Here is a 6,000-nt window from a genome sequence, read left to right on the forward strand (position 1 = left end):
GTCGTTGCCTCCCACTGACTTCTCCTGTCAGCCAAGTTGCTGCGCTGCCTGCACGCATCCACTGGCTGGGCTTCCCCCAAGGTCACTTCAGGGGGTTAGGGCTGCTTCCTGTGTTTGCGCCATCTCAGGAATCTGTGCTCAGCTTCCCTGTGCCCAGTCCAAAGCCCGGCCCCAAGGTTTTCTGACTGGGACGCTGGCTCCAGGCTCCCAAAACAGTCGCTTCTTCCCCGTGTTTGCTCCTTCTCTCGTTTACTGCGTCAGTGTGCAGCCTTCCTGCTCTGGCTGATTCTCTACCGAGGTTACCCCAGGGGGCTAGGGGTTAGAGCTGTGTCCCGTGCCTGCCCCGCCTCAGCAAGCTGCAATCAGCCCCACCACTCGGCACCAGGGAACTGCGAGAGCTCAAGGCTGTGGAGCGGGACGCCGGTTCCAGAGGCGGTCGCTGCTTCAGGGCCCAGTTTTCTCTCCCCTGTCACTCAGGTCAACTCTTTAGATCTATGTTTGATGGCCAGGGTTCATAGATTGTCATGTATGTGATCGATTCCCTTGTTTTTCTGAGTCTTTGTTGCAAGAGGGATCCGAGGTAGGTTCTACCTAGTCAGCCATCTTGGCCCTCAAAGATAGCTTTTTTAAAGAACATAAAATAATAAAACAAACACATGCCAAATATTTTAAGTAATCAATGAATGATTGAGAGAACTGGTAAGATATTCCACTGGTTCAACATCAAAATCAAATTTCACGCAGAAAAGAACAGATAAGCATGGATGATAGAAAATACAAATAGATGCAAAATGGGTCTATCTACAGAGAAAATATCATTTACATTCCCCTAAAACAAAATTAGTTTGTATTTGTATAGGCAATAATTTGCATTATTAACAGTTTTATACAACTTCTACAGTTGTAAGATAGCTTAAAGACAATAAATAACAAACATAACCCAGTGCACTAGAGAGAAGACTCAGTTTTTTTTCCTGTTTCAAAGATTTTCACAATTTTTCCTGACACTGGTATAATGAAGGAAGATGGAATGAGTAGAGGAAATGATATTGGTTAAGTGTCTTCTTATCCAGTAATTATGCATAAGTTGTGTATGAATTATTTAATTGCATCGAAATAATAATCCAATGATAATGCTCACACAGTAGATTGAATAAGATGATACTCAAAAATGTATATGAGATCACAAAGCTTGCAAACAGCTGATCTAAAATTTGTACTCAGGACTGACTGGTCCAAAATTTGTTCACTTTCTCGCTGCATATTTCAATGCAAGGTATATGAAATTCTATTTGAGCCAGATGTGGAATATGGGCCTTAATCAACATAGAATGACAAGGTGGATGATTTGTACTTGACTGATAGGCATTTTCAGTCATTCAGTTAATGGGATTATTTGTGTTAAATTACCTCCTGAAGACTGGTGTTGTTACTCTTGTATGGCATGGAATACCTGCACATGTGATTGGGAGAAAGTGAACCTGGGAAAGTAGAAGAGTAAACTTCCTTGACTAAATCACAAGTTATTCATTTTATTTTTTTAGAGTCATTGATTAAACACCCAGAGAAATGAACTATTTCACCTCTGTGACCATGTTCTTCCTAACGGGGTTTTCTGATGTTCAGGAGATCCAGATCTTACATGCTGTGTTGTTTTTGCTGATTTACCTGGCAGCTGTACTGCGGAACGTTCTCATCATCACCCTCACAAGCAAGGATCATCGGCTCCACATCCCTATGTATTTCTTCCTGAAGAACTTGTCCTTTTTGGATCTCTGCCTCATTTCCATCACTGTTCCCAAATCCATCGCAAACTCTCTGGCTAATCACACCACCATCTTATTTCTCAGCTGTGTTTCACAGGTATTTTTCTTCATCCTCTCAGCCACTACAGAAGTATCTCTACTCACAGTGATGTCTTATGACCGCTACTTTGCCATCTGCCATCCACTGAGGTATGAAGTTCTCACGAGCCATGGAGCCTGTGTGCAGATGGCAGCTTCCTCATGGGTCAGTGGAGTTCTCAATGCAATTCTGCACACAGCTTCTACCTTCTCCATACCTGTGTGTGGGTCTCCTGAAGTTCATCAGTTCTGTGATGTTCCACAACTGCTCTCCCTCGCCTGTTCTTATAATACTGTGGAATTAGTAGTCATTGGGCTCAGCCTGGTGTTAGATTTTGGCTGTTTTGTGTTTATTGATATCTCTTACATTCACATCTTCTCCACTATTCTGAGAATCCCATCCAGAGAAGGCAGGTCTAGAGCTTTCTCCACATGCTTGCCTCACCTCACTGTTGTGACTCTCTTTCTCTTTTCTGGTTTTTTTTTTTTGCCTATTTACGACCCTTACCCAAAGCTCCATCACCCTTGGATTTGCCGGTGTCAGTATTCTATACTATGGTGCCACCCACCATGAATCCCGTCTTCTACAGTCTGAGAAATAAGGATATGAAGATGGCATTAAAGAAACTGTTAAAGAGGAGGCAATGCCCTTCAAACTCGGAGGGTTAATGTCACATATATCATGATCTTTCAATCACTGACAGAATTGTCTGAACAATCTGGTTGCATAGTCTGAAAATAATATCGGATATTTAAAGTAAGAATTTCTGTGAAAACTCTGGTCGTACTCATTGAATTGCTACTAAGAGGCACTATCACTAGATCAAGTGAGTGGAAAAACCAGTAGTTCCATTTGTAATTGGGCAGACACATGCTGACCTTGTATTTATCATCTTAATTGTGAAACAAACGTAGAAAACAGCAGTTGTTTTCCAGGTAATTCCAACTCGTGGCAACCACGTTTATGAAGAGTAGAACTGTGCATAGGGTTTTCAAGGCTGTGGCCTTTCAGAAGCAGATCTCTGGCCTTTCTTCAGAGGCCTCGCGGTAGGTTTAAATCATCAGTCTTTCAATTAGTAGTCGAGTACTTAATCATCTATCCTACCTAGGGATTCCTTATAGGGAAAATTTTGTATGTGACAAATACTTCATGACTTTTGGGTATACAACTCACTTATGGTCGTAAGATTATCTCTCCATTCTTAATCTAGTGTTGTATTTGCTGCTTCAGTACACTGGTCCATGAGATTACCTTTACCTAGGTTTCTCCAGACTAGTTCAGTTGGTCCACTTAGATGCTTTCTTAGCACCATTTACCTCTCCATCATAGCATTTATCTTAGTTGTAATTTAAGATTTATTTCCATAAGTACTTGTTATTTTTACTTCATTACACTATGGGATCCTTGTGGACAGGTGCTGTATCTCCCGTTCCTAGCTTACTGTGTGGCCTAGAGTAGAAATAAGTGGGTGTTTATTTATCATATGGATTAATGGACAATACCCACATTGTTTTCTGGTCCCACAAAATTTTTGTTTATAATCCATTGCCTTTGGAATACATAAGAAGTCAATCCCTTACGAGTATACAGATCATACACTAGACTATTTTTTTTTTTTTTAGTCTAGTGTATGATCTGTATACTCGTAAGGGATTGACTTCTTATTTATTCCAAAGGCAATGGATTATAATCATTCTTTTGCAGTAGTTATGGACTTATGCAAATATATAGTTTACATGATCAGAAACTGTATTTTCCACATGGACAAAGAACTAGTGGGTTTGTTCAATATAGAGAGAAAAAGCATTTGTGCTATTGAACAGATATGTATGCATTTTGTGGAAAAAATATTCACATGAGAGTAAAATATACTGGCTCATGTTCAGGCAGTTGCTGTTGTTAGGTGCTGTCGAGTCAGTTCCGACTCATAGCAACCCTATGCACAACAGAATGAAACACTGCCTGGTCCTGAGCCATCCTTACAGCCATTGTTATTCTTGAGCTCACTGTTGCAGCCACTGTGTCAATCCACCTCATTGAGGGTCCTCCTCTTTTCTGCTGACCCTGTACTTTGCCAAGCATGATGTCCTTCTTCAGGGACTGATCCTTCCTGACATTTCCAAAGTATGTAAGACTCAGTCTCATCATCCTTACTTCTAAGGAGCATTCTGGTTGTACTTCTTCCAAGACACATTTGTTCGTTCTTTTGGCAGTCCATGGTATATTCAATATTCTTCCCCAACACCACAATTCAAAGGCATCAGCTCTTCACTCTTCCTTACTCATTGTCCAGCTTTTACATGTTCAGGCAGTTGGAATGTATCATATAAGTGCATGTTGTGTAGAAAATGAACTGAGCCCATCTACTGCAAGAAGATCCATTTATTCTACTTATATTTCCCTATGTTAGAATTTTCTAAGCTTAGACTTGAGTGTTTCTTTCAGCCAAAACAAAATAAAATTTAATTATGTATCTGTTGAAATTGTTGGAGATTTGCATTGGCAGAGTATTTTTCCTAGAAACATGAACGTCAGCAATCTTGCATGTGGTAGGCAGGATGATACCAAAGATGTGCACGTCCTAATTTGCAGAACTGGTGAACATGTTATCTTACCAGGACAAAAGGGCTTTGCTGATGTTATTAAGGTTAAGGACTTTGACATGGAAAATTATCCTGGATTATCTGTGGGACCAATCTAATCACATAAACCGTTTAAAGGAGGGGAACTTTTGCAACAGAAGTTGGAAAACCAGCTAGATGGCAGAGTGAGAGGGATGCGACCAGCCATTACTGCCTTTGAAGATTGCAGAAGGTAGCCATGATTCAAGAAATACATACGTCCTCTTGAACCTGGAAAATTCATGTACGGAATATTTTCAGAAATAAATGCAGCCCATCGATAACTTGATTTTAACCTAGTGAGACTCAAGTCAAATTTCTGATCTACAGAACTGTAGGAGTATAAATTTGTTATATAAAACCACTAAATCCCTGGTACTTTGTTACTGCAGCAATAGAAAACAAATACAGTGCTCAAAATTCAGTGCTTCATTATGAACCTATCACATTTGAGCTGCTGTGCATTTCGGAGAAATCAGAGGAGAAGAGAGAAACATTGTTATATTATTACTGAAACTCTCAAAATTCTCATTACTGTCAAAATGGATAAATTTTGGCATCTTCAAAACAGTCAGTACTACTCAGCAATGGAAGTGAAATATCTGCATCTATGCAAAAATGGGGATAAGTCTCACAAATACAAAACTGAGAAAAATAAACTGGACACAGAAGACTATAATTTGTAGGATGCCATTTATTTTATATTAAGATAAAAACAGACCCTATGCTGCCTGAAGTATGGGATAGGAGTCACCACGGGGTTTGTAACTAAAAAGAAGCATAGAAGGGGATTCTGGGGTGCTGCATTATCCTCCTTCTCGATCTGGGTGCTGGTAACGTGGATATAGGCAGCTTATAAAAATACATCCAGGTGTATTCATATAATATGTGAAAGCTTCTGTTTCTAATATATAGATCAATATTTTAATCAAGGAACAAAGATCCTACGGTACTGGGGAAGGCATTAAATCTTACCTCTTAGGGACAAACCTGAAAGAGGAGAGGAGGGTGTTTTCTCATATGTGTGAATGAAGAGCTACCCCTAGCCTTAGAAAACCAAAAATCAAAACAAACCTGTTGCCAAATCAAGTTGATATCGACTCATGGCGACCCTCTAGGACAATAGGGTTCACAAGGCTGTAAATCTTTATGGAAGCATACTACCACATGTTTCTCCCCTCAAGCAGGTTGTGGGTTCAAACCACTGACCTTTCAGTTAGCAGCCAAGCATTTAACCACTGCACCACCAGGGATCCTTAGCCTTAGAAAAGCGTACCATAATTAAGATACTGCAGGTTATGGAAAATATAATCAGGAAAAACTGCTCTCAACAAATATTTCAGTGGTACTCAGGTTGGGTTAAATACTAGGGGATAACGGGCAAGCTAAATATTGATGGTAAATTGATTTCCTACTATACTTTACATTAACTTTGATGTGTTATTCACAATCAGATTTTTTTATTTAAATAAATCAGTGTACTAAGATATTCTTTGAATATGGAAACTTCCAGAATAACACTTACACTTACTAC

At 39.8% G+C, this 6,000-nt stretch overlaps 1 pseudogene; it reads left to right on the forward strand.

Annotated features, from left to right (window-relative positions):
- The first annotated feature begins 1,569 nt into the window (after nucleotides 1-1,569).
- Nucleotides 1,570-2,513, forward strand: LOC126081625 (olfactory receptor 14A16-like; annotated as a pseudogene).
- The last annotated feature ends 3,487 nt before the right edge of the window (nucleotides 2,514-6,000 follow it).

This window comes from Elephas maximus, chromosome 8, assembly GCF_024166365.1.
Source record: "Elephas maximus indicus isolate mEleMax1 chromosome 8, mEleMax1 primary haplotype, whole genome shotgun sequence".
NCBI classification, from domain to species: Eukaryota; Metazoa; Chordata; class Mammalia; order Proboscidea; family Elephantidae; genus Elephas; species Elephas maximus.